We start from the raw sequence: 16,159 nt of genomic DNA, 5'->3' as shown, positions 1-16,159 counted from the left end.
TAATTTTTTGTTTTGCCACTTGTCAAGATAGTCAGAAACAGCATTCATCCCTACAAGAAAGGACAAATAGAGTTTTAAATACAGTACCATCTATTTAGGAAAACCAGAATGAAAGGTTTGAACATTTTAGAAAACACTGACCAGCTCTATGTGTTAGTAATGGTATCCTTACAACAATTTTGAGTCGACACTTCCCTTTTCATTTCAAGCACTGGAGTTCGGTATGTCTGCAAACAGGATCATAAGTCCCTAACAGTAACTGGATCTAAATACTTTGGATCATTAATTAATGAAAAAAATATTGTAATGGCATGTTATGGAATAATGATAAGGTAGACAAGACTACTTTTAACTAAGTATCATTAGCCTGTAGGAAAGAATTAGTAGACCACCACAGAGGAGGTCTAAGGTCATATCTAAACCGAAAAGGTCTTGATGACAGTGAAACCTGGACGGCATGCAGCAATAGCAAAAGCGGTACTGAGAACAGACTTATCTGGTTTACTTGAGTAAGCCAAGCCTTGAACATGCTAACTTAAACATTATGTAGCTGAGCATCATTAGACCTGATTTGAGCTACTTAAAGTTTAATGCTGCAGTCATCCTTTATACAGAAGCAGGAAGCTAGCTACTGGGTGAATTGATTTTGCCTGAGAAAGGGAGATGGATACTTTGACACCGGAAAGACAGAAAATATTGCCACACAAAAAGAGGACAAAAATTTCATTAACCCTTCACACGTGACAACTGTTGAGTTCAACAAGGGGGCAGTGCTTGCAGTGACTGTGCTGGTCTACTTTAACTAATTTGAATTCCCTATTAATACATCAATTGGAAAAAAGTTAGTTTACAAAACCATTTGTTTTAATATTTTTTATTATTCTGAAGTAATAAAATAACTTTTTTAAAGATCTAGGGTGGTCCCAAATAGTTTCTAATTCTCTCTCTCATAATAATAGTTACTTCATAACTATTAACATTTGTTTTATTAATGCACTACTTGATAGAAAAATTTAATTCCTTTCCTAAGTGTGAAATAATAAATAAGAATGCCCGGCCTACGTGTGATCTGTAAAATTCAACAGAAATGAGACGTGCATAGGTTAAGCCCAAGGTCAAACATATCAGCAGAAACAAAGTCAGAAGTTCATAGATAAGGTGAACTCTTATTAATCAGCATGACATTGACATATTTTGTAAAACTACAGGTAAAGATTGCTTGCTGTATAATAATGTATCCTAATAACTCTCAGTGGGAACATCAGCTTGCAGAAAGGAAATGATAAGAAAGTGAATAGTAACAAATTATTAGAAAGATAGTATTCACTAAACAGTTATAAGAAATTCATAAATGATACATCTTATTGACAAGCGAGGGTGCATTTATCTCTCACATCTAATGCAATGTTAGAATTGCAAAGGTACTGAGAACTGTAAGATGTACCTGCAGTGAAAATAAAATTTAATGTAAAGTTAAAAAAGCAGATATAAAAAAAAGTGTATTTTGTCAGACCTAAATATACTGAAGTCCATATCGGTCAAGTCAGTATAAATTATAATACAAAACTCAAGTTGGACAGTTGATAAATATGCTAAATTTTGGACAAGTGAAGACGGCTTTAGTAAAGGAAAATATTCCTCTGCAGAACTACTGAAGCACTTTTTCTCCTTCAACAGACACATGAATGTGAGAGATTTGGTTGCCTGGAGTTGCTCAGTAGGAGTCTACCTTGGATTTGCAGAAGGTTTTTCTTAAAGTTTCTCAACAAAGGCTATTATAAAAAGTAAGCAGGTAAGAAGGCAGATATTTATAAATGAGACTTTAAAAGCAAAGTAGTAGAGAGGAAAGATCCAGTTCCTGAAATTGATAGACATTGCTGCTGGACTTTTTCAAAGAGTTTTTCTAGGGCCTGTGCTGTTCAACATTCATAAATAATCTGGGAAGAGGGATGAGGGCTGGTGAAAAGTGTCCCTGATTGGAGTTATTTGAGTTAGCCAGGACAAGGACAGACAGCGTAGAATTCCAGAAATTCTGTACTCGCAAGCCTGAGTGATGAGCAAAACAATGGCGGAATAAATGCCCTGCAAATAAATGTAAAATGGTACACAAGAGAGGGTGAGGGAAGGTGGGAATTTTAACATAGTGGGCCTAGAGTTGACAGTCACCATGGAGAAATGAGCCCATAGTTGTATAACCATTCATTATTGGTATTCAGTAAGAAACTAAGAAGGAAAAGCTGAAAGAATGATTTTGAAATAGTATAAACCTAAGAATGTCTCACACTTAGAAAGCAATGGATAGCGTGCAAAACCCAAAAGAGGGCAAGAAAGATGAACAGGTTCTACACAGAGTAGGATACTTCTCTTGAGGAGACTATCTCCAAAGAAGGATATAGATGAGGCTGACAAATCACTGGTGTCATACAGGGAATGGATTGACTACAGGTCAATCAAATCCAATACAGGGTAGATTCCAATTAAGATTGAAGAAATCACATTCAAAACAACAACAACAAAAAGTTCTTTATGCACAAAATGAACAGGGTAGTAGACCCATACAACTCATACTTGTTCTAAGACTTGAACAGATTTGTGGGAGTAGATACAGGGAACCAAAATACAACAAAATTTTGATCTTTAGAAACCACATACATCTGATGAAATTTCATCAGCTAAAACTACTGGAGGCTGGGCAATCTACTTCTAGTTCTTACCCTTTGCTGGGCATATATTTATAATCACTGCCTAGAGACAGGATGCTGTCCAGACAATTCTTACCCTAATCCAATATGGGCATTCTTCTTTTGCTATGTTCCCCCATGTCATTACTTTTAGACAGCTGCCTGAAGTGGCCATGGATGCCTTTGAGGCACCTAATCCTGTTGATGTGTGATACATTTAAAATACTTGCTTCTCAATTGTGCATTACTCTTGGAGGGCAGAAGGGAAGAAGAATCATAAAACGTAAGTGCTACAGGACTTCACTTATAAACTCTGGCATCTTTTATTGGATACTGTCTGAAGTGTCAGAAATTTTTCATGCTTTTACGATAGTTCAATGAGTTTTTTGCATTATTGTGTCCGTGAAGTATCTTGCTTCAAATGCCAGTATCTTATAAGTGAATCAGTAGACAAGTGCAAAAATGGAATCTCACTGAAAAGTTAACAAGTCTCCCAAGGATAATTGCCCTTTGCCATTGAAAAATATCTCCTGGCAACAATTGGAATACCAATGAGATTAAACGTAACTTCCTCTAAAGCTTTTCAAATGAAACAACATGGCTTTATCATAGCACTAAGTAGTAACACTTCATTTAATATGCACATTAATTATTGCTGAATTATAATGGATTGTCTAAAAAGTTGTATAATATTCACATTAATACTAAATTAATTCATTATGATGAGTGTAATTACAATGAATACTAACTAAATTAATGGCAGCTAGACATGCTAGAAAAAGTGTTAGCCATTTACTTGACATGTTCCAAATGGAATATATTTTCTTAATGTATTTAGAAGAGTAGTGTGAACAGTTTGAATAGTAGTGTGAAGCAGAGTGCTTAGCAGAAATTTTTTGTAGTATCATTGAACAAATTATTTTACTGCATGTTAGGGTTCTATGTACATATATATATATATAATGCAATCTGAATGCATTATCTGAATCAAATAAAAATAGTAAATCATCAAATCAGTCTTATGCTTCTGATTGTATTTAGTTTCACTTGTACACATATATGAACAGAATGCTAGATGCATGGCCAGAAAATCAAGAAGTCAGGAAACAGACTGTATGTGCTGCTGTGCCCTAGTTTTGCACTGCCGTATTCATTCTGGTCTGCACTCTACAGATCAACCATGTTCCAGGAAAAGCCTGATGTCAGGTGGTATGTTTAGCATGCTTCTGCATTTATATTTCTTGACCCGTTGGCCTAAGCCTTACATAAACTATTCTTGCCGATGGCAAAAGAAATCTGGCTTGGGAATTGTATCTGTAGCCACATGCCAGATGTCTCACAGGCTCTCACAGAGTATTAATTGTTCACCAGTTTTCAAGGAAGAAGTCAGTTTTATCCACAATATAAAAATTTAGTAGATTTAGAAAAATAAAATGTGATGCCTAATTCAACAGGGGAAACAAAAAGAGTTACTTACAATGCTCTTTTCAATCAATGGAACACAGTTTTGCTGCCATCTGTGAAAGCAAACAAAGCAAAAAATTATTATTTCACATAGGTCACAGAATTATAAAAAATTTAAGTACAAGTAAAGAAAGCATAATTAAATGTTATAGTACTAATAGGCAACTAAAATATTATCATACTCATTCTTCCTCTACTTTGATTCAATACTTTGATTCAAAGGCAACGTCATTGACTGGATTCATTCTTTTGCACTAACATATCCAACACAGCATAAACTGTAAAAAACATTCATTGCTTTGTCCAAAGAAAAGAAAAATCAGTGGATTAGTAGGGCAAACAAGAATTGAAAATGCTGCCAAACACTTGACAAAACATCAAAACACAGCTTGATTCTTTGTTCACACAACAGAAGATACAAAGAAGAAAGTATCATCCTTTAACTTTTCTTGTATTGTATTTCAGAGGAAGATGAACTGTAGCCTCCTGGCAATCACTAATGCAGTGTTTGTCTTCTGTGTTGAGATTATCCACTTGGGTGCTGCACCGGAGCTCCCTGGGCTATTTTGACACTGCATCCAGATGCTCCAATTTTGCTTCAGTGACTCAAGAGCAGAGCCAATATGCCTTAAAGCAATGTTCAAAGGGTTAGGTCTTGATGAACAATTAAAGCACTCAGAAGTGTTTCTGAACATCTCTGACTGGTGCTGAAGTGACTTAAGTGGCCCTTGTGTGACATCCAGGCAGGGAATATGTAATAGAAAGTCTCAGTTCTACATTCAAGGTGAATGTGGATTCTGCTCCACTTTTATAAGAAAAAGAAAAAAAGTGCAAGTACAAAAGAAAAATATTCATGATTTTAACAGCAGTAGATCAGTTCTAGAAAGGGTGAATATTTGTCTGCTTTATATAAACCACTTTAAAAGGCCTTGTTAGAAATATTTTATTAAAGTCGCATTTTTCATATATTCCCACTTTCTTGTTTGAGACCAAAATAATTTACTGTTTGAGCAAGACTTTTTTAAGTGAACGAGCACTTCTCTTGAATCTAAGCATAATTTCACAGAAAATAAATATCTATGTACTTCAACATCCTTCAATAGTCCATAAATGAAAAGCTAACTCAAGCACTGAGTGTTATTATTCCAACTGTTTCATATTTATGGGATTGGAACTCATTTTGGAAAATATTCATTTAATTGGAGAATAACTTCATCTATTAAATGCCATGAAACCAGAGAAATACATAAGGCTCCATCACATCCAAATTATGGGCTCTGAAGCAAAAAAGTAAAGGCACCTGATGAACTAATGCTAAGACCAGTAATACATTTTTTAAAATTTCTTACTTATGAAATTTAATTATTTGTTCTTCATATGTGCTTCACATATTTTTTGTGAAAAATGCATAATTAAGCTATTTTATTTATTATTTCATATTTTCATTTTTCATTCTTGAGATTTTCCTTGGTATTGAGAAAAACAAGCCAGGAAATGTTCCCATGTTTGCAAGACTTTCACTTTGGGGTTTGTTTAGGGTTTTGAATTGGGTTTGTTTTGTTCTTGTTGGTTTTTTAGTGGTGGTTTTTTTTTTTTGTTTTTTTGTTTGTTTGTTTGGGGGTTTTTTTGTTTTATTTTGGTTTTTTTATGTTCCTGAGCATCAATTTTAGTTTTCTGACATGAGATGAAGTAAGAAAACAATTTCAGGTGGCAATTGTTATTGAAGAAAGTTTTATCTGAACACTGCCAGTGCAATACTTAGGTTGGAAGACACAGATTTGATACAGAATACAAATTGTGTACCAGGTGGGAGTTAACTGCAGGAAATCTTGAGACACAAGCTAAGGCTGAGGGATGCCCTGAAAGAAATTTTGCGGGGGTGAAAAAAACAAAAAAAGAAAAAAAAAATCACTGAAAAAAAATCACTTTATGATCTCTCCAGCACCTTCTCCTCCTTTGTTTCTGTTAACTTTGCATCTGGTTGCAGCTGCCAGTGAGCTCACCTACTGTGCTGACTGGGCAGGACAGAAGAAACACACCTAGGTTTGTGTGCCCTGCTGACCTCACAGTCAGGTTACAGGTTTCATCAAACCCTGCATGCAGTGCAGAAGTTGTTCATGTACTAAAGCTTCATACTTGCATCTGCTTTATATGAATGGAGAATCACTTTAAAGATTTGTATCTTGAATGCTTATTTTGAATACTGCTAAATTCATTTTTTCTTATTTTGTGAAATCCATAAAGTAAGAGAAGATTCTTAAACATGAAACAGAACACACAGAAGAATTATTATCAAAATTCTTACCATTTTTAATACACAGTTTAAATCTAAGAATGTGCAGGTCAGAGGAAAGAAATAAAGACTGACTATTTATATTTTATGATTGTTTTTACTTCTGTAGGTCAGAAATAATTTTCAGTCTTAAAAATAAAACATTGGCTGAAATATCCCAACTTCTCTATAATGGAAATTAGGTTTACTTTTCTGGACTAAGAAGGTCCAGCATTATCAAGAAAGACAGATGATTAATTAAAAATAGAATTCAGAATGTTCTATTAGCAATAGCTTTTGCTTGAACATTGCACTATATCTTTTTGCAAAAGAAGATACAAAGCAACATGTATAACATACAATGTCAAGCAAGAAAGTAAAAATTAGCAAATACACCTGACTCTTCCAGAAACAATGTTGGTATCTTTGGGTGTTCTGGTTAGAAGTCTTCCAGAAATATGTGTTATTTTGGGAGAAACAACACATGTGAACAACTCTGAGTTCAAGCACTTTTCCTATCAGCATTTCATAAAAAAGCACAAGCAACACAAATCTATCAGATATTTCAAAACTGTCTCCTCATTTAAAGTGAGGGCATCAGGGCTGCCTAAACACCTACTATGGCATAACCACCTTAATGTACAGAGAATATTCCCTTCCCCCATGAAATGCATGGTGAATTTCTGTGAATATGTATAATCAAAAAAGGAATGGATTTTGTTTTCCTGGGTAAACTTCTGAAAGGGAGAGCTGAAGAAAACTAGGCACGAAGGTTTAGGGAACTAGACTTGGTATTCAGCTTGTGTCTTGATCATTCTAGTGTATATCTCTAGGAAAAGGAAGGACACTGTGCTCTTGACCATTACTCCACTGATATAAAGTAAAAGCTTGGGAAATCAAGATTAACACCAAGCGTTCTTTCTAGGTAAGGAAGTGCATGTTACCATTCTTGTCCTTTCTTACTGTTCTAAAGGAAGGGAAAATCATTCACTACATTAAGACTTGGGAACTCTGGGTTTCACAACTGATACCAAAGAACCTTCTGTATGACTCAGTGAAGATTTGACGATGTATTCTGTATCTGTACACTACTACTAAGACATTTTCCTGCAAGAGATCAACAGCTGACCTTTGCAGGTAAGATTTTTCTAGCTTGATTTTTTCCATTAAAAAAAACAAAGAAAAAAACCCCTATACTTTGTTCTGGCTTTTCCTCACATCCATTGGCACTGTAAAAGGTAGAGAAAAATGACTCATTTCATAAATGGTCAACGTTTCTTTCATATTGATCCTTGTGTCTGAATTGAAATAAGCACTTGTGGCCAGCAAGTTCTACTACTTCTTCTTAATAGAGGCATGATAGTTCAGCTCAGTACAGGTTCTTGAATTGGGAAGTGCTAGGACACATAGAAGCATATGATAGAAAGCTTTAAGTATTATGTAAAGTGTTTTCAGTTAGGATTTTTTACAAAAAGGGTATTGAAAAAAACCCAGTCATCTTCCCCCTCCTCTACAATGCCCCTACACTTCAACTAAAATTATTCTTTTAGGGACAAAGAAAACCATACTTTGATTTCATTTGGAACTGACAGAAATAGTCAGGAAATATTTAGAAACAAAAAAACATGGGGAAGAACTATCCTCCTACGTTCCCAAAAGTAGCATTTTTCTCCAGTCATTAATTTGTGTACCTTCCAGAGACACAGGCAACTCTTCAGAAGCGATTTAAACACAAAACTAAAGAACTGGAAATGAAAGATTAGGCTTACATGCTCTTTGTAAATCATTCATGGAAGTAAAGAGAATCCCCCCTCTCTTCACTTATTCAATAGCTCTGTGGTTAGGGCCTCATCTGATATACAATGTGGGACAATCAGGTTCAAGACCTTGTCTGCACATTCTTGAACCCACATTTTCACATTCCCAAAAGAGTTCTTAAACCAGTGAGAAATCTATAATTGGCTTCTCTCGATCCCCATGGAAAAAGCTGTTCTGCATGGATTATCTAAATACTGAGTCAAAGAGAGAGAATGACTCTTTGGTCTGGCGGTTAAAGAACTCACTTGGGAGGCACACAGCTCGGTCAAAGTAGCAGTTCAGATAGTTCAGGTGAGAGCATACCCCTGAAGAATATCCAGTGGTTAGGTGGTTCCCATGGAAGGCAGAAAATAAAGGTTTAAATCTCAGTCAGGGGGAAGGGCTTAAAACCTAGTCTCCCATATATGGGAGTTACTGCATTAAAAAACATATGGTGAGATCTTCAGCTTTTGGGGGGTAGAGGTGAGTGGGTGGAGATGGGAAGATGAAGAGAAACAGTTGTTATCTCTTCACTAGTTTTGTGAATCTATTCCTGTTCCAAAACCAAAAAAATAAAGTCATCACAAATTCAGTCTGAATTTTGACAGCTTTTTAAATTGCTAGCAATCAATTTATTCACTAGAGCTATATTCAGATAGTTAATGCAAAACATTGTCTTCCTTGCAGGCTCAGATTAGACTCCCAATTAAAGACTGAATTTTTTTTTGCATGTATGAAGCTGCCCTGTACATATAGTGTACACATACAGGGTAATCCTTGTGGAGTTAAGATTAATTGCCATTTAAGAACTATACTATGAATTACATTCTAAAATTCTATGGGATGAGACAGAAATATATAGTAGGAGCTCACTTAACATTTCAAATTGTTCAGAGTATATTCATCATACTTTTTATAAGAAAGCAATGATTATGCTCTTTTATTTTTTTTTTTTTTTCTGGAGATCATATCTTGACACAAAAGAATTCAGTATAGTTTATCTGGAGCTAGTATTTTCCTATTTCTTATATCATTTGTGTCAGCCCCCTATTTAAATGCAGTCTTTTATATTTCATTTATTTTATAGGGTCTCCAAACACACATTTGAGTCTATTTTATGAGAAGCTTAATAATTTTATTGAAAATCAGAAAAGTAAACCTGAATTCCTGAGTACTTGCCATCAACACTGATCTAAGGACTCATTGCTTACCCAAACATTATTTAAATCTTATTTTTCTTTCATTACCAATACTTCTCTCCTAAAACCTTCATGTTTTCCTGACAGCATTCAGAAGTTCCATGGATATCAATGACAAGTTAACTGGATGTAAATCTTTCAAACACAAAGTGGGATTCAACAGAAAAAGGTTGGTGAAGTTGAAAAATTAAATTTGAAATAGCTTAATACAATCACTCCAATAATTTAATTTGCCTAATATATAAATGTTACATATGTTACATATGTACAAAATGTTACATATTCAGAAATACTCATTCTTTGGCCACTCCTACACAGTATTATTGTCTGCTGGCCTTTAAAAGTACACACAGTCACTATTTAAATCTTAATGAGAATGTAAGAATATGCTGCTGCTTTCACATAGCACTTTTTTTTTCACAATATGAGGGCAGGCAAAAATAATAAAATATTTTCAAATTTCCCAGCTAACAACAAGAGTAAATTATATATATATATATTTTTAATCTAGCTTTTTGCCAATGAACATGTTCATTTGCATAAATTTTGTTTCTTGTGGGAAGTCTAACTTTTTATGATTCCCATGTTAGATTCTCCCCTCAGCACTTTCAAAAAAGTGAAACATCTTTTCTAGTTAAGAAATTCATACATTTTTAGTTAAATGTCTTGAGGGAGGGGGAATAAAGTTATAGTGTTGGAAATTCCTAATTTTCAACTGACTCAAAAAGAAAATAATATAAATATGCTTTATGAGAGTATTTTTGATGTGTAATGTAAAATGAAGAATTACTGAAAAGTGTTGTGTGCTAATAACATTAATGTTGGTTTTAGCTCAGATATGTAAACAGGAGGTATTATGGGGAAGATCATCCTCTTATGACTGACAGTTGGAGCAGGTGTCAATGTTGCTAATAGTGGGAATTGTTATTTGGATTTTATTGGCTATTGTACAAAGCTGCTTATAAATGTGCAGTGATCTAAAAGTACTTTCACATAAAGGATAACCTGATACACTTGTAGAATTTTATTTCAACTACCTAACAAGTATTTTACAGAAGAAAAATATTGCCAAGCAGGCTTCAAATATTTTTTAATATGTTATGGATCAAACTGTAGCAAAACTATCAAACAAATCATAACAAAAAGTGTTTCTCATCATGTTATTCAGAAATACTCATAAAGTGAAAATATCATAATACATTCAATATGTAAGCAAACTGGAAAGGATTAAGGTTTTGCTAATTACTTCCGTTAAAAAACTCAGTTCACAAGTGTATTTGTTACATTCACAGATCTAATTTTCCAAAAGCACTCTATGATTTTTCTACCTGCTCACTACTGAAAAATATTTCACCTAAACTTGCCTCAACTCCAGCATCACTGAAGAAAAAAAGCAGTAATGGAAAACTCAGTGCCAGGCAAGGCAGCTTCCATCACAGAAAAGAAGGTTTATGGCTTAATCCTCCATAATCATGATTGGGCACAACATTTTATCTGAAATAAAAACCTCATACATCAACAAAAATCTCACCAACAATTCTCAGGCAGACTATTTTTTTCATTGTACTGCTTTTGATGTTTTTTAACTCTGAAATAGAGAAGGACAAAGTAAAAATATACAGCTTGGTATAGAAAAACCTAAACTTTTTTGGTGAGATATTAGTTCAAAAACCACACAGTAATGCTTTGTGACTAAAAACATAATTAGGTAAAGAAACCTAATTAAGAAGTGAAATATAATAAGATGGTTGGTGTGTTGCACCATACTCTTATCCAAAATTTTTCACTCACTTATACATATGAAAAAAAGAATTGGTCTCAATCTCGCACAATAATTTGAGCAGTGTACCAGCACAACTAACATCAATTTCGTTCTCCTTAATTATATACCATTAAACTCAAATTTTGTTACTTTTGTTGCTGAGAAAAAAGAGGAAAAAGCCACTGTATTTGTACTGTCATCTCATTTCTGGTTCTTCTAAGGCTCTTTTTTCTTACCAAAGTGAGAATCTTTCACACTCTGAAATATCAGTTTTGATTTCTTTAATTGGGTGTTTCTATCAGGACCTTTTCACTGAACTCTTCACATTTTAATATACTTCTGCTTCACTACTCTAGCTGATTGTTTCAGAGGTTGTGCAGAACACATTCCTGATCTTCACGAAAGCCGCTTTCAAGGTCTTTCATATTCTGCCATAATCCCCCAGTAATTACAAAGGCTCTCTTTGCAACAATAAGCAAGTCTGAGAGGAGTTCTATAACCCTACATCACACACTAAATTGTACTTGGACATTTCAGTTAAATGTGCTTCCCTTGAGCCCCCAACTCGCATACGAAATCTGCGAGATGCCAAAACACAAGATCTGAAAGGTTACCATGATGGTAACTGTCTCTATACAAAGCATTGATTAAATGAAATACAAAACACAGCTTGGATTAAGGAGTTGGGGAGCAGTTAAGTCCTCATTAGAAAAGCAAAGTTGACAGAGCTTAAAAACACTTATTTTATGCCTGATAATCATTAATCATTTTTACAGATCTTTTTCTCCCCTAGGACTTTAAAAGTGTTTTTGAATGTTCCTCTGTAAGTACTCATACATTTAATTTAATTTTATTTTTTAGGGAAAAATGTCTCTTCCTGCCAAAGGAAAAACCTTGCCAGATTTTTGACTTAGTTGCAACCGTTGCTTTCAGGTATATGACCCATGAGCTATCAGAAGTCACCTTTCCATTTGCTGTACATGTGTAAAGAAAAAATGTACAATACATATCTTAAAAAATACAAAATCCTCTTTGCCCTCTTGTCTTTTTCATTCTTTGAGTTTTCTGTATTTATTGCTTGCTGATCAAAAACATAATCATGTGGATTTTTTTATATCCTCAAAGGGCTACACCAAGTTCCATCTATAATTCAACCCAAAGATTATAAGGGTCCAGAATAAAGTAAACCACTACCATACACCTGATCTTACCTTGGTCTAAAAAGCTAGAGAAATAAATAAACTGCTTTATGCAGTTTTCTGCCAATACAATTGGCCTAAACTATGTTAAATTACATGGGATAAGAATACTGTACCACAAAAATGATCTGACAACAGTCTCTACTTTTGAAGGCCATACATAATGTGAAGATCAATTTTGTTTAAAAGCTTGTGATACTGATTTCTGATGTTGTGGCAGTATTAAGGATGCCTTCTGTTACCTGTTACCTTAAATTTTCTGACTTAATATATGCTGTGTTTTTCACTCAGTAGAGGAATATTACCCACAAAGAACTGGGGAAGTCAATATATTAGAAAAAAATGAGACTAGGGAACTGTGCAAATGATTTTTTAAATTCTTTGAATGACGTCTGAAAGAAAATCAAATGAACTAATTTTTTTGTTGACATGGTAAACTTTAACACTGATACTAAACGCAGAAAACAAGGAGAAGAAAAGATTCCAGTTCCTCAATTTTTGCTTAATAGCATTTTTTTTTGAACAATCAACAATTATACGGAAATCTTACCTTTGCATTTCAGCTTTACCTGAAGGCTATTTAACCCCTATTTTCCAGGAACTCTTTTATTTTTATTACTATAGGCAGTTTGTTGATAAGTATGTTTCTGTCTCTCCTGATGAAACTTCTTATTACTTTCAATAAATATTCATATACTCAATGAGACAGAGACAGTAAAAATTATTCTATTCCCTGTTTGTTGAACCAATTTACATGGGAAATACAAGTTTCTAATTACTATGCTAATGAATATTTATATATTGCAAAGGAAGTGGAAAGACACCAACGAAGTCAATGTCTGAAGGTGTTACAATTAAGGTACTTGCAGGAAAGTAAAGAAGATGCAGTTTCAAGTGACATTTGCCTTCCGCTTCAACATGTGAACTGATTATTTTTTTAAAAGCTTTTTCCTTGAATGAAATGGGCCCAATTAGCTTCTTTAATTCAGTTCATAACTTAATTCTGGATTTACCCATTTTCTTACTTTCATCTAACTTTGCTGCTTTTAAATTAACTGTAGTCACTTATTTATGGCTAATGTATTCAAACAGACACACTTGCTGCAAGTGCAAAAAATACAGTTTGGAAGAATTTCACTGTGTTTCTGAAAACAATTGTAAGTAAAAGCTATTATGGAACATCCACATTTTAATTTGATAACTGTATATTAGCAAGTTCAAACTTCGAGTTCTGCCTCCACTCATAGTCACTTTAGATTCATCTTAAATCAAGAGATATTTGCTACCATGAGCAACATCTTACTCCCTAAAAGCCAGGAAACCAGTGCTAACATGCAATGGTAGAAGGCACTTTGTAAAGTGTTACTTAATAAATAAAACAAAGGCAACATGGGAATATATGGCTGTTTCACTATAGGAGCCTCTCCAGAATGCATTTTACTTTAGTAAGAGTAGGATGTGATCAATCAGGGATGACAATAATTAGGCTTGTATCAGAAAAAGGCAACTTCCTCTTCCTCATAAAGCATGAATGGCAAACAATAAGAATCAGGAAGTACTCTAAATGTATAGAAACAAGGAATAAATATGACCTTCATAAGAATAATTGAGTGAGTGTCCATGGACTGTATACATCTAATAGGGAAGGTGCACACCTTTGCTTCCTTCAGTAAAGCAAGCATTAGGGTCTGGAACATAAAGAACAGTGGTTATTTAGCCTGGAGAAAAGGCAGCTCATGGGAGTCCTTATTGGTCTCTGGCAAGTCCTGAAAGAAGATTATAGCGAGTTGGGGATCAGCCTCTTCTAGTGGCAACCAGTGACAGGGCAAGGGGAAATGGCCTCTAGTGGTACCAGGCAAGGTTCAGGTTGGATCTAAGAATCAAATTCTTCACTGAAAGAGTGTTCAAGCATTGGAATGAACTCCCCAGGGAAGTGGTAAAGTCATCATGCCTGGAAGCGATCAAAAAAGACTGGATGTGGTACTTTGTGATATGGTTTGGTTGGCATGGTGATCTTGGAGTTCTTGTTCAACCTTAATGATTCTGTTCCATGATTCTATGTGCACTGGACTCATGCAGTTAAATTTTGTTAGTAGAGGTTAGTTAATATTTCCTATTATGATGATTGGAATTTTTAGGTTCAAGAACATGATAATTATGCAGTTTTATGAAGGATGGCTTTCAAAGGGAGAAGAAATAAAGGAGAAACCAAAGAGGAGCCCCCCTGTACAAACTACCCTTTTTAGCAATTTACCCTTTTCAACACTAAGCCCTTTCTTACATTTCACTTGCATGGAAATCACACTATTAGGATGGAGAAAGTACCAAATATTTTCCCTTAATGGCTTTTGTGTACCACACTGGAACACAGTGCATACTGACTAAAATAAACTCCATGAAGGAATTACTACAGGAACGTTGTCTATACTTAAAAAGCTTATCCAGTTTCAAATTGTATGCCTATTCATCATCATTAATTACAGCAGCTAACAGTTTTGGTGCAAGACCTATTTAAAACTAAAATACTGGCATAATACTTTGGAATGGTATTTTGTGCACATACTTTAAATTTTCTACGGATTTAAGCAGATGTAAATTTCAAACACTGTGTTAGCTAAAGAAAAATAAAAAGGGCAATTATGGGACCAAAAGGTAAGATTAAATAGTATGTATAGCATTGTAGTGACCCTTCACCTGCACCATGCATACAAAATTCTTCCCCACAGACTTCCTCAGATTTCAGACTGGATATGAAAATAGATACAATCATTAGATATTCCTCAGACTCGCATGTTTGATTTCACATAAGTAAATCCTCTACGTGTTAAAAATAAATTGAAGCTTTCAGTAACTCAAATTTTATCAAGATTTCAGACATAACCTATGAGTAAGGACAGAAATTAAACATTCCATTTAAAAGAATTAAGTAAAGAATTACATGCTTTCTACAGTGCATATAATCAGCTTTGTATCTCTGTGAAATGTCAGGAAAAGTAGGTGATGGATTATGAGAACCTTACACATGGTTCCTTTAGATTAATTTGTACTGATACTAGAATATGGTGGTTTGGGTTTTTCTCTGTTCTTCTAAACTGATAAAGCAGTTGGATGGTCCCTACGTCCGTGGTTTGTTTTTCTGTGTGTGTTTTTTCATTTTTTTTTTTATTCACCTATCCCAGAAAACTATTAACTGTCTGCCACAGTGAAAAGGCAAAATCAATTACAATCTGGCCAGTTTTACCCATTATTGTCCTATCAAAATTTATGAACTTATCTTTCACAAAATGATTAATGAATTTTAGTCTTCCAACTTCCAAATACTTAAAATAGGAACTCCCCCCACCCCACCGCGAACCAGCTTCCTAAAATTTAAAGATATTAATTTCAGCTTCATCTGCTGTACTAAGTGCTGTCTCTTGTGGTCTAGTTATTGGAAAGAAAGAAAAAGGACAGGCTCTTACAATTTAAACAGTAATGTATAAAATGAAATAACTGTTTATACACACAACAGATAAACATAATCCCTACTGAAGTTATATTTACATTATACCTATACACAGAGACTCCTGCATTTATTTGTAAAGATCTGTCTGGAAGAGTTTACAAATTGCTATTTTATTTATTCCTATCACAGTGTTGGTGATGTTATTTCTAATTTTCTTTGCTCCTGTGAAGCAGCATACTGAACTCTTAAGGGAACAGAAAACATACAAATGCTATTACTGTACACATTTCTAAGCAGCAGGAAGTCTGTAGTAAGTGTCAGAGATTGATCACAATTTTAT

General features: G+C 34.3%; 1 protein-coding gene across 23 annotated transcripts in view; it reads right to left on the bottom strand.

Annotated features, from left to right (window-relative positions):
• The window catches only part of TENM3 (teneurin transmembrane protein 3), a 1,291,378-nt gene that overhangs the window by 854,357 nt on the left and 420,862 nt on the right, over positions 1 to 16,159 (bottom strand). For all 23 annotated transcript variants that reach the window (XM_071432135.1, XM_071432137.1, XM_071432120.1 and 20 more), the window contains exon 5: positions 4,159 to 4,198. The gene's annotated coding sequence lies outside the window, so the exon portion shown is untranslated. The remainder of the gene's footprint in view (positions 1 to 4,158; positions 4,199 to 16,159) is intronic.

Source organism: Agelaius tricolor, unplaced genomic scaffold (assembly GCF_023055355.1).
Source record: "Agelaius tricolor isolate 1412-34295 unplaced genomic scaffold, bAgeTri1.0.p SCAF_8, whole genome shotgun sequence".
Classification (NCBI taxonomy): Eukaryota; Metazoa; Chordata; class Aves; order Passeriformes; family Icteridae; genus Agelaius; species Agelaius tricolor.
Note: the sequence above shows the minus strand (reverse complement) of the source record. Positions and strands in the feature narration are given on the sequence as shown.